Raw genomic sequence first — 24,725 nt, 5'->3', positions numbered from 1 at the left:
ATTTGGGTGAAAACAAATATAGCAATAACTTTAGGACCTGAGTAACTTATAGGACAATATATTATTTGTAAAAGGGGTAAAACTTGATGGAAGGGGCTAGAGAAGGCTGGAGGCTGATGGGTTTAGAGACAGAAGGGGTCAGATCATCTTTATCAGGAGTTCCCCGTGGAAGAGCAGTTTCAGGCTCTGCCAGAGTGTAGCAGGGACAGATGGCTTCTCTAGCCCATGGCCTTTGCACAAAGACCAGGAAGAACCGAGCAACAGGAGTGGCTAAGACAGAGCACGTGACCACTGGAGCCCAGAGGAGGAGCTGGGAGGGCGGAGTCCCCCGTGGCTTGTTCTACTCAGCTGTGTGTACCTTGCATCCAGCCGCCCGCACTTGGTGGTGCACAATATGAATGTGCTGGGAACATTTGCCTATGAACCAGTGCAAACTCCAGGTTTTATCGATCCCTCTATACCTTATATACACTAATCTTCCTCATGGAAGCAAGTGCAGCAGATCAAACATTACATAATGGAATACATGACTAACTGATAAACCAAGAATGCCCACTGGCCAGTTTACATCAAGTAAGGTACCAGTCACACACCCTGTGTGAGGCGTAGACTGTTCTCCTCTTGGTTCGTGAGTCTATTCAGTAAACCCGTTCAGTGAGCAGAAGGTAAAGCAAGACATATGGAGTGGGTGACACTAAGCAAGGGCATCATAAACCTGTGATGTGATCGCTTTCCCCATCAGAAGCAGCTGAGCTCACACTTCTGGACATGGACTTAGAGGACCTCAACCCCAACCTGCCTGAAAGCTGTGTGACCTCAGGAGAATCACTTAACCTCTCTGTGCCTCAGTTTCCTCAACTGCAGAGTAGCACTAGTGACCCTCCCCAAGTTCTTTGAAAGAGCAGATTAGCTGGTGGATGAAAAGTTCTCTCTAAACTATAAGGGGCTTTAGAGAGTATTGTCCTTCCTGCAGATCAGTGCTGGGACGCTCGGTTTAGCTTGCCTCCTAGGGTACCTTCTCCTGCTGTATGGCTAGTTCTAAGGGCAGAGGGCAAATGCAGCTAAACTGGAATCAAACAAAATAAATTAATCACTGGGATTCAATGCAGAAGCTTGAATGAGCTTCGGGAAATTTTGCTGGTGTCCGACGGCCTCTGTGGAGCCCCTGCGTCCACAGTATCTGATGCCTCTCTCTGAGTGCTCACCCGGCAGCCTCCGTCTCCAAGCCTGAGGTCATCAGCCGACCCCTGGCCCACTGCTCTTCCCCAGGCCCCTCCCACCAAGCCAGGCCCGCCTGTCCCATCAGCCTCTCATCTTGCTTCCCCAAAATCGTGCAGAGGAAAGGAACACCGATTCCGGAATCACAGGAACACGGGTTTAATGAGCTCTACCACGCAGCAGCTCTAAAATCATAATAGCCAAGCTGTGGTTTCTCGAACCTATTTCTTCACCTTGGGAATGGGCTACAACTTCCTGACTTCCTTCTTTCCTTCTCTGATTAAGAGGATTAGAAATACACACTTTGCAGACTTCAGTGTGCCCAGGAATCACCTGAGGAGCTTGTTGAAAAGCAGGTTCTGATTCTGTAGAGCTGAGTGGGGCTCGAGAACCGCCCCTTCCAGCAAGCTCCCAGGTGATGCGATTTCAGTTTTGACTATGGATCCGGGGTATGAAGCGCCTGCCATATAGTATGTACTCAGTCAGTAGAAACTTGCCATGAAGACTTTCCCCGCAAAGGGTGCTCCTTTGAGAACAGCGATAGGTGAATAGAGAAACCTCTGCTCCCCTCAGAATTCTGAGGGCCACAAGAAAAAACAAGTCTGGCTTTAAAGGTGGGCAGGGCGTGGGGAGGGAGGAGAAGCGTGGCCCCAGCAGCCACTCATCAGCAGGCTGTCCACGCTCACGTGTGCGTGGCAGGTGGGCCTCTGCCGGGCTGCAGAAACCCCTAGAGCTCAGGCCTCGACTTGCCATGCAGGGAACGCATCCTCCGAGCCGGGCGCACGCATGTTCCTCCGGCTACCACTCTCCTGAGGAATTTTCAAAGCGCACAGGGCTCGACTGGCGGTAGTCTCCCAGGATGGAAATCCACGTCGGGGGCTTTTGTTTTCAGGACTGCGGTATCTTTCGGACTTGAGGCCTTGCGTGCAGAGCTTTTCCCCTCCACCCTCACCAACGTGGAGCCGTGAACCCCCGCTGCTGCTAGGAACGGACACCAAAGACTCAAGGAAACTCGGAGTGGGGTTCAAGAGACGCCTCCCCAGCCCCACCCAGCAGATTTGGCTTTTAGTTTCGCTCTTCTAAAAGGCCTGCTTCTCAAAAAGCTGCTGACTCACCCAGAGTAAGGGTCCCTCTTTTTTTTTTTTCTTCTCAGCATCGTCCCAAAGCCCTGAGATTCTTGAGGGCAGTTCAACGAGCACCCCGGTCCTGACCATTTCCTGTTTCTTTCTCCTCCCCCTCTCCATCCCAGGATCCTAGCACCTTAATCCTTCTAGAAATGAGAGTTGAACCCCCATTTGCTTTGTTCTGCCTTTAATATTGAGTATCTCTTCTTTGTAGGTCTTGACGCACTGTCCGCTCTCAAAGTGTAAAAAGATTCCCAGGATGTGAGCAATATGGGACTGGTGAGTGACCCGTGTGTTTGGCGGAGGTCGGGGCCTCAGCTGGATTTCAGGAAGGGAAGGGAGATGAATGGAAGGGGCAGGGGCGGCTGAGCTTTTGCGCCCCTGAAACGGTTTCCCTCCAGATGCAGCTGGAAACAGTGCACAGTGCAGAGAATCCAGGTGTGAATCCCTTGGAATTCACTGGGTCCCTGCCCGTCCCTCCCCAGAAGCAAAGGGAGAATGCAGGTGGCTGTGCCGACCTCTCTTTGCTCAGACGACAACAACTCAGGCTCCCCATCCGGAGGGTTCATGCTGGGAATTGTTCTCTAACCCGGTAACCAGGGTTAGGGACATATGCTTGGACTAGAGAGGGAACTACCAGGCTCACACCAGTTTGTAAACCATAGCCCTGAGGAGACATGAGTAAAAGGAGGCGAGAACGCCACCTTTGCACCTTTGAACGGCTGTCACTGGCAAGAGGGCAGCTATCGACTCAGCCTAAGGAGAAATTCCTAACAAGAGGTTGGCAACGGTAAAATCGACGTCCGTTAGAGGTAGTGAGTTCCCTGTCGCTGGCAGAATTCAACCACAGGTTGGAGAAGCATGGATGGGAAATGTTGAAGTGGGGAGGGGTTTTGACAGGGTAGTTTTTTTTGTTTGTTTGTTTGTTTTTGTGGTACGCGGGCCTCTCACTGTTGTGGCCCCTCCCGTTGCAGAGCACAGGCTCCGGACACGCAGGCTCAGTGGCCGTGGCTCACGGGCCCAGCTGCTCTGCTGCATGTGGGATCTTCCCAGACCGGGGCACGAACCCGTGTCCCCTGCATCGGCAGGCGGACTCCCAACCACTGCGCCACCAGGAAAGGCCCAGGGTAGTGTTTTACAGGCTGTTCTGTGATGACTAAGAATCCCGGAGGGGCAGGAGGATGAGGGAGAGAGTTTAGGGAGCGTGAATGAGGGGAACTTGTGAGCTCACACACACACTCTCGGCGCTGCCTGTTTTATGGGGCAGGGTGCTGCCTTAAAACAGTTTAGAAGCTACTGGCTGAGACGGTCTATCCTCAGACCTGTTGTCCATTGGCCAACTGTACCTGAGCTTATGACAGACGTCCACACATCACACTTGTGACCCCAAACACCTGATCTGTGTGAAGGGGTGGGCAACTCTCCAAGCACGGTAGGGGCTCTGACCAGAGGCTCGAGGGAGCTCTCCCCCATACTAGGACCACCAAAAGAGTTGCCAGTGAGTCGCACTTTCAAGAGACTTGCCCGGGATCCCGACCACACAGACCAGAAGGGAAGGCACCGGGTTGGGGTGGGGGGATGCTGCGGCAGGATTCCCCGAACCCCCAGACTGTGGGAGGACGGTGAGCATGGCTTCCCCAAGGGCGCTGGGCTCCTTTGGTAGGACCACATTCTCCAGTGACCAAAACCTGGCCCAGTGAACGTGAGAGGAGTCATACCACAGATGCCGGTGGCGAAATTGCCCAGGAGAGACACCCATTGCAAGGGAGAGGGTCTGAAGGTCTGAATAATGAGCACGGGGGCTTCCTTTGTGCTTTGTAACTGGGTCTTCTTCCCCCGGGCCTGGGTCAGCTGCAGCACAAAATGGGCATCGCGGGCAAGGCGCTGTGGGAGGCCAGAGATGGGGTTTTTCTTTAAGAAACTGAAGCCTGGACGAGAATCGAGTTTGACAGTCATTGTGCAGAGGCTGTACGTTCAGCTGAGTCCTGAGTGCTATGCGGTGGGCGGACGGGTGGGAGAGGAAGGGGAGGGGGCTGAACAGGAGCTTCAGCTGTGACTCGATGCTTCCTTGGCAAGTCTTCAAGCATGAGCTGGGCTTTGAGGACAGAGGCTGTGTCCTTGATTCAAAGGACCTGGCATATAGTAGGTGCTCAAGAAGTGATTGTCGAATGACTAAAAGGGAAAGTGAAGAGGTGGCAGCTCGGGAGGCCGTGTCTGTGGTTAAGAGCAGGGCCCCTGGAGTCAGACGACAGGGTTCAAATCCTGCCTCTTCTGCTAGCTGTGGGGCCTCAGGCAAGTCGCCCACCTCTCTATGCCTCAGTCTCCCCATCTGCAAAATGGGCATCATGATAGTACCTACTGCATAAGGGGGCTGTGAGGAGTCCATGAACTGATTCATGCAAAGCCGCTTGGTCCTGTGCCAGCACATCGTAAGTGTTCAATAAACATTAGCCCTTATTCTCATTCTAGATGTGGGGCATGACCCCAGATTAAGGTTCAGTGTTGGGACGGGAAATAGCAACATAGGTGGGAGGACAGAGCACTGGATGGGGAGTCAGAAGCCCTGGCTTAGCTGCAGGGAGGGGATGAGGAAAGTGATCACTCCCCCTGAGCTCACTCTACAGCAGAGATGCTGCAAGAAGGCGGTCAAGGGCAGCTCCATTTTTCCTGCTCTCCCTCTGGTGGTCCCAGCACTGGTTCAAATGCAGGGGCAGCTCAGCCCTTTATTACTAGCTGGGGGCCTCATGGTGAGTGGTTTGACTTCTTAGGACCTCTCTTTCTCCCAATAAATGAGAAAACAATGCGGGCGTCCTTCCCTCGCAGAAGTGAAAACCATGGGTATGAGGGTCTGTTGGTACAGATGGAAAACCATTTAAGACTTGAGCTTGGGTAGCCCAGTCTGGAGTCTCACAGTCAATGTCGGTTCCCAGTCCCTTCTCCAGTGAGGCCTGGCTGTCTCAGGACAGATTCTCAAAACGATGCTTCACTTCACAAAAGGCACCATTCACCACCCAGGATTTGTAGCATATTTCAAATAAAATGGCATTTGCCTGAAGCATTTGTCAGGGTCACATTTCTTGCATTAGTGGTAGACCTGGGACTATGGAACAGGCTTACTCAGGGGCCTACCTTTTGCCTCTCCTGCCCCATCGCCCTGTGATCCTAGCTGGAATTTAATACGATGGTCGTTTAAGCCAAAATTGTTTATGGCATAGGCACAGCCCCTATGCCTATGGGGATCCTAAAAACTGTCACTCATATCAGTCTCCTCCCTATGTACCCCCTAACATCTGCCAAGCGACCCCAACTTCAGTTCTACCTTTAGTGGGAAGGGGACAGGGATGAGGCAGGAAACAGCTTCAAAGGCAAAACGGTTAGAAGAGGTCCCAATTCCTGGCTCCGTCAGCCATTTGGCATCTCTCAGCTTGTGTTCCACCTCTGTTCCCATGAGGCGACTGGGCTAGGTCAGGGCTGGCAAGTAGATTTCATCTCCCGCCCATTCTGATCAATTGGTCACGGCTGCCAGGGGCACTGTGTGGAGAAGGATTCTGAGGCATACCCAGGAAAGAGTGTGCTGCAATGGATTACTGATGTCTGCTGGGGAGCAATAAGGAGGACGTAGCACATGTGCTACCTTTTGGCATCTGAGACAAAGCAATTTCCAAGGCCCCTGCCTGCTCTCACACTTCGTGCTTCTACCTAGCAGCCTTGTTTTACATCAGAGAGGCAAAGCACAGCAAAACCTCATTAATCTGGACCACTTTGGTACCAAGCCAAGCGAGTGAAAAGTCTTAATCTGAGGGTGTCTTCTGCATGCAGGTGAGCTCTATTATCCTTCAGTACACGGAGTCAGCTCAGCCCAGCTAGCTGACAGGTAGGGAGGGGAGGCAGGAGCCTCAGCGGTCTGTGCTTGCACGTCTGACCGTATGGCTGAGCGCACCTGACCTGTACTTCTAGGGCACTTGCTCTGTTTATGAGCTTAGGATGGATACCAACGAAACTCTCCCAAAAGCAGGACGTTTTCTGAAGTAGCAAATCATTCCGTGGGCAGCTTTGCTTCTATTTCAAATTGCCAAGGGCTCTGAATTAGAGAGACTTCACCGCACTAGCTGGGAATAAGCTGCGTTTCCAGAATTATATGCAGAAGATGAGACAAAGTAGTTCAGAACTAGGTTTCCCCCGAGTTTCCCGATCTGTAGAATGGGGATATAATATACCTCACAGGGCTCTGCAGGAGAGCAAATGAGATAAAACGTGGAAGAGACCTAGCAGAAGATCTTGTTCACAAAGTATGGTCAAAAGATGCTGTTTCTTCTCCCCTTCTATCACTTCCCATCCATAATCACCCTGAAAGAAGAGCTTTCTTATAATACGAGAAAAATGAAGCTACAGATTTTTTTAATAGTACCATACTTTCAAATGACTCCTGTTTGTTTTTCAGAGGCTCATTTTTCATTGTTGATGATTCTCCAATAGAAAAGGTCCACTTAAACCTTCAACTTGAGTTACTCTACTCTCGGTCTTCTGCAGGGAGTAGCTGATGCCCCAAGGGTCCTAACATGCATGCGCACGAGTGTCTTGGTAGGGGGTGTCTCTGGAGGGGACTGAACCCCACAGTGACTAGACCACGTCTTCCCTTCAGCTCAGCAAGTGTCAACACCCGAATTCACTCCCACTGCAGGGAGAGTGCGGACAGCCAAGGTGGTTGAACGCCAAGTTGGCACCAACTGAATTTGAGTGGGAGCGTGTCTAAAGGATGGGCTTTACCTGTTCCAAATGGGGAAGAAGTTTGAACTGGAACTCCTCTTTCAGCCTTAGTTTCTGAGACTCTTCAAGAGAAGGATTCAATTTATACTTAAATAAACATCAAGAGCATTAAATCGATATGAAGGGGGGATTGGAACTCATACGCAGTGGGAAGAGCAGAGCCTCTGGTCACAGAAGCCGAGGGCGGGGGGGAGGGCCTGCAAGCCCAGGTGGCTCATTGGGACTCCTGGGTTGTTGGCCCAGAGCTGGCTTCTCAGGGGGCACCAGGCAAGTGCATGCCTGTTATTCTGGCCACCTTGAGCATCTGTCCCCAGTCTTCTCCAGCCCCTGGCCTGGTGAGCTGGGTCAGATAACCTCATGCTTCTCTTCTCTCCTCTCTCCGAGGCCTAGAGCAGAACGGCTCCCCTGCCTAAGCAGAAGCCCCGCCAGAGAAGGCGTGGCCAGTGGTCACCCTACTGTCCCACCGGCAGGGAAAAGCAGAGTGGGGCCCATCCTGCCCTCCCATCCTTCCCACTGAGGCTCCACATCCTGGTGCAAGGACCCTGTCCTGGTCCCTCGCTTCATCCTTGTCTGGCCTCAGACTCCTAGCTCCTGAAGATGGAGCTGAGGGGACCGTGGACCAGGGGGAAGCCTTGGGGTTAGAAGGCATAGGCGCGCCTGGGGAGCTGGCCTCTGGAGACCTGGGCAGGCAGGGGCGTCACATCACTCCAAACTCAGCAGGTGCCACAGTTCCCCAAGGCCCTTGTCTCCTCTCTGGGCTCCCACAGAGGGTACTGTCTACACCACCCAGCATGAGGCAGCACTACAGAGCACTTAAATCCATGCACTCTGGTGCCAGACTGGCTCCGTTAGAATCCCAGCCGTACCTTTGCTAGCCCTGTGATCTCGACCAAGTTATTTAACGTCCCTGTGCCTCAGTTTCCTCATCTTTAAAATGCGCCACTGGATAGGGTAGTTATGACGACTGCTGAGCTTATGAAACATGCTTAGAGCAGCGCCTGGCACTGAGTAGAGGTGTTAGTAAAACAAAATCTGTAGGTAAAGCAATGCAGAAGTCAGTGTGTCACATGATCACCCGATTGACACCAAGACAGTCAGTTTCCTACCCACAGAAATGAAGTCCCTCATTTGACCTGTGGGTTCAGGGAGGCTTTCAGCTAGACCCTGAGGGAAGGGAAGGATTTCTGCAGAAGGGGAGGAAGGGGCAGCCTGGGCAGAGGTGCCAAGGGAGAGGAAGACGTGCGGAGGGTGTCGGGAAGCCTGCTGTGGCTGGAGCAGAGAGAGCCTGGCTGGGGAGCATGTGGCAGTTGAGATGGGCAAGCTTGGCTGAGTCAAACCGCAGAGGTTCCCGAATGCCATGCTCAGGACTGGACTGTTTGCAGGAAGCAATAAGCAACTTTCAGAAGTTTTTTGGTTTTTGGGGTTTTTTTCATCTTTATTGGAGTACAATTGCTTTACAATGGTGTGTTAGTTTCTGCTTTATAACAAAGTGAATCAGCTATACATATACATGTGTTCCCATATCTCTTCCCTCTTGCATCTCCCTCCCTCCCACCCTCCCTATCCCACCCCTCTAGGTGGTCACAAAGCACCGAGCTGATCTCCCTGTGCTATGTGGCTGCTTCCCACTAGCTATCTGTTTTACGTTTGGTAGTGTATATATGTCCATGCCACTCTCTCAAACCAAGCGACGCAGCCTTGGGTTTAGAAACTTGACATGGTCACAGCGCAGCGGGTAGGCTGCAGATAAGAGAGATCAAAGACAAGGCAGCAGTCGGGGGCAGCTGCAGAGAGATGACCCTGGAGACAGGGTGTGGCCACCTAAACGGAGGCAGTCACAGCAGGGGTGAGAGTGGGGGTCGCTGAGGAGTACCGATTCAGAGAAAGCATTGACTGGACTTGAACATGAAAAGTGAGGAAAGAGGGGTCAAGAGCGAGCCCCAGTCTCCCGGCTTGGGAATCTAAGAGAGTGATCCCGTTAACCAGGTAGTGCACAGGTAGGGAAAAAGTAGCGTATGTCGCAGAAGGTACTGAGGACATGGCACTGGGCACACCGGTGGGACGCCTGGGGCCTGGGAGATAACGTAGAGCAGTGGTTGAACAAGTGGTCTCAGGAGTCCAAATGGCTTGAATTGAAATCCTGGGGGGTCCTTTAACGTTCCTAAGTCTCAGTTTCTTCATCTGTATAATGGGGATTATGCAGCTATTAGCTGCCCGAGAGGGTCCTTCCGGTCAGTACATGTAAAGTGTTAAGCACTATGCCTGGCACAGAGGGAGTGCTCAATAAATGTGACCCGGAATTACATTAGTATTAGTGCTGATAGTAATTCTAGGATTAGTGTTTGTATCATCGTCCTAGTGGGAATGTCCAGCATGGGCCTGGAACACAGAAGCCAGCTCAGGTCGGGATGGATTAATTCAGGAGAGTCATCCTTATATAGGTCAGTGATTATCTGTCAACCTGGCCAGTGTATGCTTGGGGGAGGAAAAGGCGAGCATGACCTGGGTTCTTTTCGAATCGTATCAACTTCCCCGACTGCAACATAGCCCCACTCCACCCTTGCTGCCCTATGAAAATTCGAGGAGGGAGGGCAGCCGTCACCGTCACCCAAGGACGTGTGTCACATACCTCAGGCCTACTGGGACAGAATAAGGATGGATGGACAGCAGATGAAGGAGATAGGGGAGGCCATGGGGGGATTGCGCTCTCTCGGGGACAGCTCAGAGCCAGAGGACAGAGCCCTGGGACACCATCAACATGCAAGAGGCAAGACCAGAAGAAACAACCTAACCAGGAAAGCAAGTCACAACCGTCCCCTGTGCCATAAATGTGGAAATCACTCAGCCCTAATGGACTAGACATGAAGACTCCGCCATAGGCCGTTGGTTCTCCCACAGATCCAGGTGCAAGTTCAAGCCACATTCCCGTTCAGTAGCCCATGAGGGGCTCTTCACTCCTTCTTCTGCCAGCAGCAGTAGACTTGACATCTCTGAGCTAAGCAGGAGAAGTGAGAGATGGCAGCCCACTCTCCCCTACCGACGTCCATCCAAAAATTTGCCCTAGGGGACTTCCCTGGCGGTCCAGTGGTTAAGACTCCGAGCTTCCACTGCAGGGGGCACCGGTTCGATCCCTGGTCGGGGAACTAAGACCCTGCATGCCTCGCAGTGGGGGCAGATAAATAAATAAATAAATCCAATGTTTTAAATTTTAAAACATAAAAATAAAAATTTGACCTAAGTGCCCACTCCTAAAGCCCACTCCACGTTACTCCAGAACCCAAAGTGTATGGGCCAAGGAAAGGATAACACCTGAAACTAGTAGGGAACTGTACCTAAGTGGATATTGGATTATATTAGTCAGACTTTTAGGTACAAAATAAAGATCTAATTCATATTGACGTAAGTGTAAAACAAAAAAGAAGCTCGTGTAATTGAAAAGTCTGAGCTGGTCTGGCTTTGAGCCCAGCTGGATCTAAACAGTGCTGGTGGGTGTGGTTTTGCTCCATCTCCTGCCTCAACTTTCTCCTACGCAGGCTTTACCAAGGCATGTGTCCCCCACTGACCCAGCCCCTTCTCTCTGCAGCCCCCTCAGAAAGAGGGTGTTGCTTCTGTCGTCATCCTAGCAAATGCCCTGGAATTGAGAGGGTCAGGCCTCATGTCCATCCCTAAGCCAAGGGTTGCTGGCTGGGGAGTGTGCAGAGAAGGCCTCCTCCTCCAGACTGCGTGGGATGCCACGCTCGCTTCCGGTGGCTCTCCCAACCCTGGGGAGTCCTCTCGTGTGTAGGACAAACAGTATATTAATTTCCTATTCCTATTGCTGCTGTAACACATGCCTTAGTGGCTTGAACCACACACATTTATCATCTTACAGTTCTGGAGGTCAGTAATCTGCAATGCATCTCACTGAGCTAAAATCAAGATGCCAACAAGTTGCATTACTATCTGGAGACTCAAAGAGAAAATCTGTTTCATTGAATTTCCAGCTTCCAGAAGCTTTCCGAATTCCTTAGCTCGTGGGCCCTTCTACCTGCAAGGCCAGCAATGGCCAGCTGAGTTTTTCTCGGGCCGTAGCACTCTGATGGTGGCTCTTCTGCCTCTCCCTTCCATCTCTAACTTAGCTCTTGTGATTACATCATGCCTACCCAGATAATCCAGGATTATCTATTTTAAGGTCATCTGATTTGCAGTCTTAATTCCATCTGCTACCGTAAGTCCTCTTTGCCATTTAAGATAACATATTCACAGGTTCTGCGGTTCAGGGTAAGGGCATCTTTGGGGGCCATTATTCTGCCTGCCACAGTGATTGTTATAATCATCAATTCTAACCTTGATCCAACACTGACCGTGTGCAAAGCCATTTGCTAAGTCCCTTACATGCCTTTAACTCATTTCATCCCCATAACCACCCAGAGGGAGGTATAGCAGATCTCTCCATCTTACCGTTGAGGAAACTGAGGCACCGAAAAGTTAATCACTTCCAAGGTCATAGATGCAGTGACAGTAGAGTTGAGGCTGGACTGCAGACCTGTCAGACCCCAAAGTCTGGCTCTTAACCAGGAGGTCAGCTGATGGAGGATGTCGGGAGTCTCAGAATAATAGAAAATAGAGATTCTTTCCTACAATAGTCAAGGAAGATGGGGTGGTGGGGAGGTTGTCTGGTGCCAGACCCCCTGGGTTTATGTCCCAGCTCTGTCCCTTACTAGTGATGTGACCTTGGCCAGGTCACCCCACTTCCGTCTGCCCCCCTTTCCTGGACAATGAAATGAGCATTACAAGGCTGTAGTGAATCACTGTGGCTGGTTTTATTTTGATTTTTAAAGTCAGACAAATTCTTGGACCCCAATTTTTCTTTTCTATGTAGCTTCAACCTACTTTTAGTGGGGGGAAAAAAAAAATACCCATGTCTACATCTCCCTTTACTTTGCTTTCCTTTTTTCCTCTATTTCCTCATAAGGCAGCATGGCAGGGACCGGCCAACCAGGCCTATCTCTGAGTAGCCTGGGAGCTAAGAATGGCTTTATAATTTTAAAGGATTGTTTAAAAAAACCAACAACAATGACAGTATGTGACAGAGACTGCATGTGACCCACCAGGCCTAAAATATTTACTATCTGTCCCTTTCCAGGAAAAGTTTGCTGACCTCAGAAAGAACATGGGTAGTAAGAGTAAAGCAGACCTGGGTCTGGGTCGTGCACTGGCTGGTCAGGGCCCCATTAGACCTTTAGGCCCTGAAAGCATGGCGAGGCCTTCCCTCGGAGGGGAAGGGCGTTTTCATAACCCCCCGGTGCAGCAGCAGTGCCCATAGCAATAGCAGAGGAGGTGCTCAGGGTTTATTGGGCATTTACTCTGGGCCAGCGCTGGGTTACGAGCCTCATCTCCTTGAATCCCCGCACCAGCCCTCTGAGGGATGCACACTATGAATGCCCGTGATGTCTGGGGCAACAGAAGCTGCTTGGGGGAGCAGGTCGCCGAGTCACAGTGACACAGGGAAAGGAGACAGAGTGGGGACTTGAACCCAGGCGGTCCGGGTCTACACTCTTCCACGCTGCTTCCCTGTCATTGCCATCAGCTCTCCTTTCAGGCAAAGCCCTCCTCCATTTATTCCCCTCACCTCTTTCCCCCAGCTCTCTGGCAAAATTCCTTTCCACTGCAAAAGAGAAACTGAAAAATGGAAGAGCTGTGAGAGACAGCTCAGACTCAAACGTCTAAAGTTTTGTTTACAGCATCCATCCATCATCCATCATCCATCCATCTGTCCGTCACCCACCCATCTATCCATCAAGCAAACACAGCACAGCCCCAGGAACTCACAAGCACCCACGTCTTTGACAGTGACAACTGGGGTAAACCCCAAGCCCTTGGGTCTTCCAAATTCACTGTCAGGGGGAGGTGCCCAGAGAAGCTCATTAAATAGCACCGAGCATTTGATTAACATGCTGCAATTCGGGCAGCACCAGACTATTTCAGCACCCCTCCCCCACCCGGTTACCATGACGACACTATTTTAACAAACAGCTCCTTAATATTTAATGAAAATTACACTCCTGACAGGCAATCAGAAGAGCAACCACACTACAAAGCACTTAGAGGACATTTTTGCACAAAGCCATCAGTTCCCCCTGATCCCCATGTGCCATCCGTTGCCAGAAAATGCGAGTGTTCTGGGGGCTGGGAGCCAGCGTGATGCCAGGCCTCTGTTACCCGCAGCAATTGGGGGTTGTCGCTTCCTTTTATTTATTTATGTATTTATTTATTTTTATTTATTTTATTTATTTATTTTTGGCTGCGTTGGGTCTTCGTTGCTGCACACGGGCTTTCTCTAGTTGTGGCGAGCAGTGGCTACTCTTCCTTGCGGTGCGTGGGCTTCACATTGCAGTGGCTTCTTTTGTTGCGGAGCACGGGCTCTAGGTGCGTAGGCTTCAGTAGTTGTGGCAGGAGGGCTCAGTAGTTGTGGCCCATGGGCTTAGTAGCTCCGCAGCATGTGGGATCTTCCCGGACCAGGGCTTGAACCCGTGTCCCCTGCATTGGCAGGCAGATTCTTAACCACTGAGCCACCAGGGAAGTCCCAAGGGTTGTCACTTCTTTCATGCAGAATGTTAACAACGGCTCCGCGTGGTCGGGGTAGCCTGATAGCATTATTAAATGCTCCTTTGTACACAGATCTACTAATTTCACTGCCGCACGCCTGAGGCTGCTGCAAGCCTTGTTTGCTTCCTGTGTCTTGAATCGAGCTGGGCTGTGGGACAGTGTGCGAAGAGCGCAGAACGTGTGTGCACTGGGGTGAGAAAGAGCTCGTTTCCTCGTCAAGGCGCCATCTGGTCCCACCCGATCGATTCAGTAACAGGCCCGTGCAGGGATTGATCGGAGGACCCAGTCCTCTGCCCTCAAAAGGGTCAATGCTGAGAGAGGAAAGACGAGAACATTCTGTAGCAACCTCTACCACTATGATGGACCAGCTATATGCTGAGCACAAGGGAGGCACAAATTAATTACCCATTGCAGATCCCCACGGAGAAAGATGGGTAAATAACTATAATAAGCTGGGGAGAGTGCTGTCATGGTGATCTTTTAGCTGTGTGCCCTTGGGTAAATTACTTAACCTCTCTGTGCCTCAGTTTTCTCATCCATAAATTGGAGATAACAACACTACCTATATGAAAACCTAACTGTTGTTGTGAGGTTTTAAGAAAAATGAAATAAACGTATAAAAAGCACTAAAATCGTTCTTAAAATATGCAAAACAGTGGGCACATGGTAAGTATTAAAAAGCTGCTCGCTGGGATTTCAGGTTCCCATGGTACCATGCAAACAATTGTGCCTCAGGCACTAGGCAGTGATGGAGGTACACTATCTCATTTAATCTTCACAGGCAGCCCTGTGAGACAGAGACTCTCATTATTAGTGTCCTCACCTTGCAGATGAGGAGATGGGCCCAGAGGGGTTGGGGAACTAGTTGTGAGGCTAGTACGAGGGGATTTGAATCCAGTTTGTCTGCATCTGCCACCACCACGAGGAGCACACAGGTGGTGCTGGGACCACAGGTGCCTCCCTGGAGGGCTCTGGGGACAGCTGACTGGGGCAAGTGGCCATGGATGCCCTGAAGGCTCATGGGTCTTCATGGACAGAGAATGGGAACATTTGGAGGAAAACCACAGCATGGTTGACTATTTAAAAGGCACATTCTTCGCATTGAGTAGGAGCTCATCTTAAATATGACCTGTTGAATTTAAAAATACATTTAATTTTTATTTAAAATAAATGGATTGGCAAGACAGTATGGTACTGGCACAAAAACAGAAACGTAGATCAATGGAACAAGATAGAAAGCCCAGAGATAAACCCACGTACCTATGGTCAACTAACCTATGACCAAGGAGGCAAGGATATACAATGGAGAAAAGCCAGTCTCTTCAATAAGTGGTGCTGGGAAAACTGGACAGCTACATGTAAAAGAATGAAATTAGAACACTCCCTAACACCATACACAAAAGTAAACTCAAAATGGATTAGAGACCTAAATGTAAGACCAGACACTATAAAACTCTTAGAGGAAAACATAGGAAGAGCACTCTTTGACATAAATCACAGCAAGATCTTTTTTGACCCACCTCCTAGAGTAATGGAAATAAAAACAAAAATAAACAAATGGGACCTAATGAAACTTCAAAGCTTTTGCACAGCAAGGAAACTATAAACCAGATGAAAAGGCAGCCCTCAGAATGGGAGAAAATATTTGCAAATGAATCAACGGACAAAGGATTAATCTCCAAAATATATAAACAGCTCATGCAGCTCAACATTAAAAAAACAAACAACCTAATCCAAAAATGGGCAGAAGACCTAAATAGACATTTCTCCAAAGAAGACATACAGATGGCCAAGGAGCACATGAAAAGCTGCTCAACATCACTAATTATTAGAGAAATGCAAATCAAAACTACAATGAGGTATCACCTCACACCGGTTAGAATGGGCACCATCAGCAAATCTACAAACAACAAATGCTGGAGAGGGTGTGGAGAAAAGGGAACCTTCTTGCACTGGTGGTGGGAATGTAAACTGATACAGCCACTATGGAGAACAGTATGGAGGTTCCTTAAACAACTAAAAATAGAATTACCATAAGACCCAGCAATCCCACTACTGGGCATATACCCTAAGAAAACCATAATTCAAAAAGAGTCATGTACCACAATGTTCATTGCAGCTCTATTTACAATAGCCAGGACATGGAAGCAACCTACATGCCCATCGACAGACAGATGGATAAAGAAGATGTGGTACATATATACAATGGAATATTACTCAGCCATAAAAAGGAACGAAATTGGGTCATTTGTAGAGACGTGGATGGATCTAGAGACTGTCATACAGAGTGAAGTAAGTCAGAAAGAGAAAAACATCGTATGTTAACGCATATATCTGGAACCTAGAAAACTGGTACAGATGAACTGGTTTGCAGGGCAGAAATAGAGACACAGATGTAGAGAACAAACATATGGACACCAAGGGGGGAAAGCGGCAGGGGATGGTGGTGGTGGTGTGATGAATTGGGCGATTGGGATTGACATGTGTACACTGATGTGTATAAAGTTGATGACTAATAAGGACCTGCTGTATAAAAAATTAAAATTTTTTTAAAAAATAAAATAAATGGATTGGAAAAGAAAGCATGAGACGTAAGAGGGAGAGCACAGCTTTTAGAGTTCTCCATTTCCTCATATCAGGATTTCATTGGAGTAATGTCTGTATCAAGTGTGTGTGTATATGGAAAATGAAAACATTTTGTGCTAGTACCTCTAAAAGCAAAGAAAGAAAAATGATAGTTTAGGTTGCATAGCAAATTATAATGAAAGCCATAGTGTACTACCTTCTTTAATATATATATGTGTGTGTGTGTATTAGCTACTTATTGCAACAATAGCACTTCATAACAAAGAACCACCAAGCTCACTGGTGAACAACAGGAAGTATTTATTTAGCTCACAGTCTGCAGGGTTCAGCCTGTCTGTGTTGGGTTCGCTCATGAACCTGAGGTCAGGTAAGGATCAGTTAAGCGGCTCTGCTGGTCTTGATTGGGCTTACCATTACCTTTGGGGTTGTCAGGATGCTGTCTGCCCTAAGATGACTTCAGCTGGGATGACAAGGGTGACTTGACAAAACTCCACACACTGTCACTCTCCAGGTCTTGCCCAGGCATGTTCTCATGGTAGATGGGCAACAGTATAGGCAGAAAGGTGCCAGTGCTTTTCCAAGCCATGGCTTGCATCCCATCTGCTAACAAACATCCAGTGAGCCAAAGCAAGTCATAGCCAGAGTGGCAGTGGGAAGGCCCTACGAGTTTCTATGTCAGAGTATGGGTACTAGGAGGGATACAGAATCAGGACCGTTATCACAATCAATCCCACGTTTCCCAAAATCCACCTGATGGAAACATCAAGCCATCTAGGAGGAGGAGTCCTCAATGACAGATTGGAATAGTCATATAATTTCTTCTGGCACAGAAGCCACAAGATGAACTTGACCTCAAAGTGGGTCCTCAATGCATGGCATTGAAGTCAGCATCTGTGTCTTCAACATCACACCTGCTCCCTGACTCAAGGTGTCTGCAGAGACATGCAGAACATTTGGCTGAGGAATGGAGACTGGTGTGCTCTCCATAGCACTGGGTTTGGATGCCTTCTGGTCCTAAGCTGCTTTCCCACACAGCCCTGAGAACTCAGGGTTAGCCGTGTGCTTCCCTGCAGAACTTTGTACCCAAGGTTTGCCCTAATGGCAGTCTGCCTAGAAATGTAGGTCAAATGAAAGAAAGGTCTTGTCTAAGGATTTTTTTCTTAATTCCACATCATTTTTTTCATAGTAGCCCAATACCTTGAATTTATTTTGCACTTGATACTTCCCATAACACTAATGACTAGCATGATTCCCATTTCACAGGTGAGGACACTGAGGTCCAGAGAGCCTAAGTGTGGCAAAGCCAGGTGTACAGCTGACCCTCTCTCTGTCTCCACCCCCACCAATCTGCAACTCAGCCCTGGGGACTGTGTTCAAATCCTGATTCTGCCTCTTGCAGATATGTGACCTTGGACATGTCACTTTCCGCCTCCGGGACTCTGGAGAGAATTTTACCTCCCTGATAGGGTTTTTATGAGAAGTACATGAGTTTAAAATTAACTAAGATTCTTTTTTTTTTTAAATATCTTTATTGGAGTATAATTGCTTTACAATGGTGTGTTAGTTTCTGCTTTATAACAAAGTGAATCAACTATACATATACATATATCCCCGTTAACTAAGATTCCTGAGTGCTGCCCTACAGTCAGAAATGTTCCTCGTGCTCTCATTTAACCCTCAAAACCACACTGAGAAGTAGTACTGTTATTATCCCATCTTTCCAGATGGGATGCTGAGGCTCAGTGACACCGAGTGACCTGCCAAAAGTCGCCCCACGATGGAGCGGAGACTTGGCGGTAGGCTCTGTGCCTCAGGGGCCTGGGCACCTCTGCTTCCCATGAAAAAGTTCAGCAAGGATGCTGTTTTTGTCCCTCTGGAACCTTGAGATTGAGCAGTGCACAGGGGAAAACGTACTACAGTCGAATCAAAGGGAAAACCCTGCCACCACCCTAAAAAGCGTCTAAAACAGGTGCTGCCCCAAGCATCTGGTCCATTCAAACAATAGAAACGTTATCTTAGAGAACCCCTGAGTTCACGCCCCAAGAAACAACAGAAAAAAAAAACCCTACCCCATCTAAAGCTTGAGTTCCCGGAACCCAGTGATTCAGAAGGCTGTAGCATCATCTAACTCACGGCTGATAAACACCAAATACCTTGCGTGACCAAATTCCTCTGCTTCAGATGCAGTATCACTGCCAGTTAATTTGCGGGTGGCACGTGAGGTCGCTAAAAGGATCCACGCTGGGCACTCAGGCCCCTCCACCCTTATCCTAACACCTCTCGTATCTACAATATAAAGCTTTCTAAGCACCTTGACAGCAGAGCCTTTTAACTCCTGGAGGGAGGTTAGAGCAGGGATGAGTGTCTGTGTTCTACAGATAAGAAAACTAAGGCTGGAGCCCTTAAATTTTGGCAAAAGAGGTCAAGGTTGACACTGACTAATACTGTTTCTCTGTGCTCAGTCAGAATCTTGGGTACACATTTCCGTTCCACCATTTACTGTCTGTGTGACCTTAGGGAAGTTACTTTCCTTCTCTGTGCCTCCGTTTTCTCCTCTGTAAAATGGGGATAATAGTGTTTACCTCTTAGAGTTGTTCTGAGAATTAAATAGTTAATCCATGTCATGTGCTTAGAACAAGGGTACCTGGAATAAATGGGAAGCCTGCGATAAATATTACGTATCGCCATTACTACATGCATGTTGATTAATCACAACTGGAAATGAAGTTGAGTTTGGTAAATGTAGTTTGGAGACCAAATCCTTAGGGGGCATGGGAGTGGAGTCACAAAAGGCATCTTGTGTGATGAACACATCTGGGAATCCGTGGGGATAGGTGACTTGCCCAAGGTCATCCCGCTAGTGAGAGGCCACGTGACCAGTAGAAGCCAGTTTCCCTGACCCCAAGATCAGGACCCTTTCTGCTTTTCCACAGTTCCTGAGAAGGGGCTTCTGTCCCATCCCCAAGTCACCCCTTCTACCACTCCATAACTTACCATTAGAAAAGTCCCTGTATTCATACGTCTAATGGAAACCTCCCCAGCTCCTTAAACCTTCCAGCCAGCAAATTGAATGGCGCTGTGAACCCAGGTTTGCATTAACCATGCAAAAAGGAGATAGTTTATATCTAAGAACACTTAATTAAGCACTAGGTTTAATTAAATCAATCACCCTCCCTGTTCCCATATCCCCCTCAAACCAGAAGGCTGTTGAAAGTGAAGTCCCTAACTGGAAGTTCTGATTTTAGCAGTTTCTAGTCAGACTCAAAATTGCTACCTTGTTGTCTTAATCTGCCCATGAGATATCAGCCTTCCCTGTGTGATTAATCTTTCCTTTGTTTGGCCACGTTTCAGACACAGACAAGCACTGCACTGCAGCTTATTGTGTGTGGTTATTGTTCCCTGAAAGGAGTGAGTGGAAACAGTAACTTTCCTTGCATAATTCTTCTTCTTTTTTTTTTTTTTTTGCGGTACGCGGGCCTCTCACTGTTGTGGCCTCTCCCGTTGCGGAGCACAGGCTCCGGACGCGCAGGCTCAGCGGCCATGGCTCACGGGCCCAGCCGCTCCGCGGCATGTGGGATCTTCCCGGACCGGGGCACGAACCCGTGTCCCCTGCATCGGCAGGCGGACTCTCAACCACTGCACCACCGGGGAAGCCCCACCCCTCTTTTTAATTCCAAAGCCAACGGATGAGCTTTGCACTTTTTTTTTTTTGCAACCGCTGTGACTAAGGTCCTTTGCCTCTACCCTCTAGAATCTTCTTCTTTAATTTATTTAAACATTCTTTCTTCCTTTTTCTGAAGGATGGTGACCTGCCCCAAGTTGTGAAGTAATGAAATACACAAAACTGGATCTTGGGCCCCCTAGAATTTCTCCCTTCCCTCCCAAGTCCACAGGGACAACTGTGGTGCCTGCCACTTCCTGAAGCCCACTTCTGCCACCCTGGTCCAGTCCTTGGGACTGGCCAGGTGGGACCTGAACGAAGCCACAGCAGCTCCCATATTGAGGTGTGATGTTGGCCATGCTGAAGCCTGGCCCTCATGGGAGCTGGCGGGGGAGGGGGACTGAGAAAACTCGTGGAATCAGAGGCAAGTAGTGGAAACCCAGGGTGCATGCAAGTCCAGCAGATCAAGGGAGGCACTTAACGCTGAGCCTGGTACCTGTGCTTTTCTTTCTTTTTTCTTTTTTAACCAAAGTATGGTTGATTTACAATATTGTGTTAGTTTCAGGTGTACAGGGTTTACTGTATAACCCTGAGATTTTCTGATCCTTACATGTCCAGCTTCTGGTTCTTCCTATTTCCATTTAAAGACACCCCTTCAGCAGCGGAGGCAAGGACAATAGAGCAGTAACAGTACTGAAAAGCTCATAACGAAAACGGGAAGCCGTTGGAGACGGGAGTGATGTGATCTGATTGCGATTTTCCAGCATTGCCCTAAAGCAGCGTAGAATCTGGATTGTTGGAGAACAAATGCCAAAGCAGGAGAGCGGGCGAGAGGTGATGGCAGCTTGGACCAGGGTAGAAAAGTGATGGGAAGGGGTCATATTTGGGGTATATTTTGGAGGAAGAGCTGACAGGAGTTGCCGATGCATAAACTGGGGTGAGCAGAAGAGTGGTTTGTTTCCTGTTGTGACTCCGCTGGCGAGATCTTTCTGGCTCACGGAAAAGTCACCGGATTGCAGTCAGGAGACAGGCCTCATCCGTTAGCAGTGTGGTACTTGGCAAGTCAGCGAAAGCTTCGTATCATCGAGATGTTGAATTTGTCATTTCTAGAGGAAACATCCAGAGGACAGTCCGCATAGTGACAGCATTTGGCTGTGATGTACGTAAACACACCCAACGAGAGTGAGATACGAGAGACGTTAGGAGGCTGAGGCATCTCCTTACTGCTTAGTAAAGGAAAGGCCCCCTCTTAGGAAGTACAGTTTCACATTGGAGGTTTGGAGTGGCATTGAAAGTTTTCATCATAACAGCCCTGACAATAACAAAATATTTAAAACAGTGGGGGACTTCCCTGGTGGCACAGTGGTTAAGTATCCGCCTGCCAATGCAGGGGACACGGGTTCGAGCCCTGGTCCGGGAAGATCCCACATGGCGCGGAGCAACTACACCCGTGCGCCACAACTACTGAGCCTGCGTGCCACAACTACTGAGCCCACGTGCCACAACTCCTGAAGCCCACACGCCTAGAGCCCGTGCTCCGCAACAAGAGAAGCCACCGCAACGAGAAGCCCGCGCACCGCAACGAAGAGTAACCCCCGCTCGCCGCAACTAGAGAAAGCCCGCGCACAGCAATGAAGACCCAATGCAGCCAAAAATAAAATTAATTAATTAATTAATTAATTTAAAAAACAGTGGTTCACAGCAGTGGGAGAAGTCAGGGGCAGCTTTGCCCCCCAAAGGACGTGGGCAATGTCTACAGACATTTTTCAGTTATCTCAACTGGAGGGGGGTTGCTACTGGCATCTAGTTGGTGACGGATTTTAGTGTGCTGCTAAACTCCCTACAGCACACAGGACAGCTCCCTCAGCAGAGAGTCAGCTGGCCCAAAATGTCAGCTCTGCCGAGGCTGAGAAACCCTGATTTTTTTTCCAGTTGGCATACAAAAAAGTAATTTCTTTTTTTTCTCATTGTATTTTATTGAAGAATAGTTGATTTACAATGTTGTGTTAGTTTTAGGTGTACAGCAAAGTGATTCAGTATACATATATATGTGTATATTCTTTTTCAGATTCTTTCCTCTTATAGGTTATAACAAAATATTGAGTATAGTTCCCTGTGCTATACAGTAGGTCCTTGATTATTATCTATTTTATATATAGTAGCATGTTTATGTTAAGCCCAAATTCCTAATTTATCCCTCTCTCCTTTCCCCTTTAGTAACCATAAGTTTGTTTCCTATGTCTGTGAGTCTATTACTATTTTGTATATAAGTTAATTTGTATCATTTTTTTTTAGATTCCACATATAAGCGATATCCTATGATATTTGTCTTTCTTTGTCTGACTTACTTCACGCGGTATGGTAATCTCAAGGTCCATCCATGTTGCTGCAAGTGGCATTATTTCATTCTTTTTCATGGCTGAGTAGTACTCCCTTGTATACGTGCCACATCTTCTTTGTCCATTCCTCTGTTGATGGACACTTAGGTTGCTTCCACATCTTGGCTGTTGTAAATAGTGCAATGCACAGTGGGGTGCCATGTATCTTTTCAAATTATGGGAGAAACCCTCATTTTAAATATAAACCTCCAACATTGGGGGAAATGGTTAACCCTTTTCAGGCCTGTTGCAAAATCCTGTGGTCCGGAGCATTGGCCGCATGGCCTGTGGGGCTCTACTGGTGTCTACACCTGATAAAGGAGCTTCTTGCTCTTTGTGTTTGAGAGGCATTGATGTTGAGCTGAGTGCACATGTATTTAGATCAGCATTTCTGAAAGGCTACCAATTTGGGAAACATGTTTCTTTTAATTAAAGTGTACAAAAATGCCATTAATAGTTAAGCAATATGCGCCAGGAATTGGGAACCACCAAGATGCCCTTCAGTAGGGGACGGACAGACAATCCACATCCACAGGGCGGGGTGTTATTTCAGCCACAAAGAAATGAGCTCTCGGGCCAAGCAAAGACATGGAGGAAACGTAAATACATCTTAGTAAGCGAAAGAAGCCAATCCAAAGTGGTCCCATACTGTGTGATACCAGCTCTGTCACATTCTGGCAAAGGCACAGCTACAGGGACAATAAACAGGTCAGGGGTCGCCAGGGTTAGCCTGGCGGGAGGGTTGAACGGGTGGAGCACAGGGGGTTTTTATGGCCGTGACACTCTTCTGTGTGAGACTGTGATGGTGGATACGTGTCACCATAGATTTGTCAAAACCTGTTAAGGGAACAGCACAAGGCATGAGCCCTAACATAAACTGTGGCCTTTGGTTAATGATCAGTTTGGTTGTATCAATATTGGTTCAGTTGTGACAAATGTGCCACATCAGTGCAAGATGTTAATAGTAGGAGAAACCAGGGGAAGAGAGGTCAGGGGGGATGTGGGAACTCTACTTTCTGCACATTTTTTTCTATAAACCTAAAACTGCCCTAAATATTAATTTTTTAAGTTAAGCAATATGATATAACGGAATTAGCAAAACTATTATATTCTAATAGCTAGCACTTATTGAGTGCTTCCAAAGTGGCAGGCACATCATAAATATTTGTTACTGTCATCATTGCAGGCCAGGCTTTAACAAAAGACCCGGGAAGGAAGGACAGCACTCATTAAACAGGGTTTACTCTGGTCCAAGTAGGTACAACATTGAGCCTTATAGATTTAGTCCCCACCACCGCACTAGGAAGAAGTCCTATCATCATCTTCATTTTATAAGACAAGGAAGTGGAGACTCAGAGGTTCAGTCACGTGTGCTGGGTCACAGAGCATCAGAGGCGAGATGTGAATCAGATCTAATTGACTGCTAGGCCCATGAACCTGACATTGCACTCTGCCATTGTGCACACCCGTGTGTGTGTGTGTGTGTGTGTGTGTGTGTGTATAAGAGGAGAGCAAGATGGGGGTGATTGGTGAGTGTGAGTGGGTAGAAAGAAAGAGGAAGAAAAAAAATGCATCAAAAATGAAAATACCCCTTCCCCTCTGGTAACAGCTACTCTGTTCTCCGTAGCTCTGTGTGTGTTTTTGTTTGGTCTGCAAGGGGAAGCAGGGAGGGCGAAGTTGGTAAAGGGGATCAGCTGTAGGGTGATGGATGGAAACTAAATTTTTGGTGGTGAGCACACTGTAGTATGTACAGAAGTGGAAATATAATGTTGTACACCTGAAACCTATATAACGTTATAAACCAATGTTATCTTAATTTTTTAAAAAAGAAAGAAAATACACAAATGAAGGAGAAAGAGAGAGAAAAAGTGGCAGAAGGGGATGGAGGGAGAGGGCAAGGAGCCACGTCCTTGAGCTGGTGGCCTGGGCTCAGGAAGGTTTTCCCGGCGTCCCCTATCCACTCCCGTCTGCTCTGCGTCTGGGGCTCTTCCTGTGGGTGTTGCCACCCTCTGCCCCGCTTGCCCACTAGGGCTCATCACGGGTTAGTGTGCAGCAGTGACCCAGGCTGACCAGTGTTTCCCTCTGGCCAGCCTGAGAGCTGCATCTGAAGCTGGCCTCCCGTCCTGGGTGGTCCTGGATTGCTTCTCTCACCCAAGGTTGCATGGCGGTTCCAAGCCAGCTGCAGGAGCCCCGCCCCCTTCTCCAGAGGCGGCCCCTGTTCAAAAGGGAATATGAGGACCAGAAAGGAGCCGTCCCATCCTTAAATGGAGCTGAGCAACCCATGATCCCCAAAAGCCGCCTCTAGCCCTGAAGAGAGTACCTGCTGCATTCAGAGTCCAGAAACAGCCACTTGCCTCCTTTAGAAGGTGCTAGAATAAGTTGTCCTGTGCCACCAGTTTCCTG

General features: G+C 48.6%; 1 protein-coding gene across 1 annotated transcript in view; it reads left to right on the top strand.

Annotated features, from left to right (window-relative positions):
- Positions 1-24,725, top strand: part of ZHX2 (zinc fingers and homeoboxes 2) — a 173,228-nt gene that overhangs the window by 72,427 nt on the left and 76,076 nt on the right. Inside the window, exon 2 of the mRNA XM_029222599.1 lies at positions 2,557-2,621. The gene's annotated coding sequence lies outside the window, so the exon portion shown is untranslated. The remainder of the gene's footprint in view (positions 1-2,556; positions 2,622-24,725) is intronic.

This window comes from Monodon monoceros, unplaced genomic scaffold, assembly GCF_005190385.1.
Source record: "Monodon monoceros isolate NGI ecotype Baffin Bay Population unplaced genomic scaffold, NGI_Narwhal_1 Super_Scaffold_14, whole genome shotgun sequence".
Classification (NCBI taxonomy): domain Eukaryota; kingdom Metazoa; phylum Chordata; class Mammalia; order Artiodactyla; family Monodontidae; genus Monodon; species Monodon monoceros.
The sequence above is the reverse complement of the archived record's forward strand: the minus strand, read 5'-3'. Positions and strand labels throughout refer to the sequence as shown.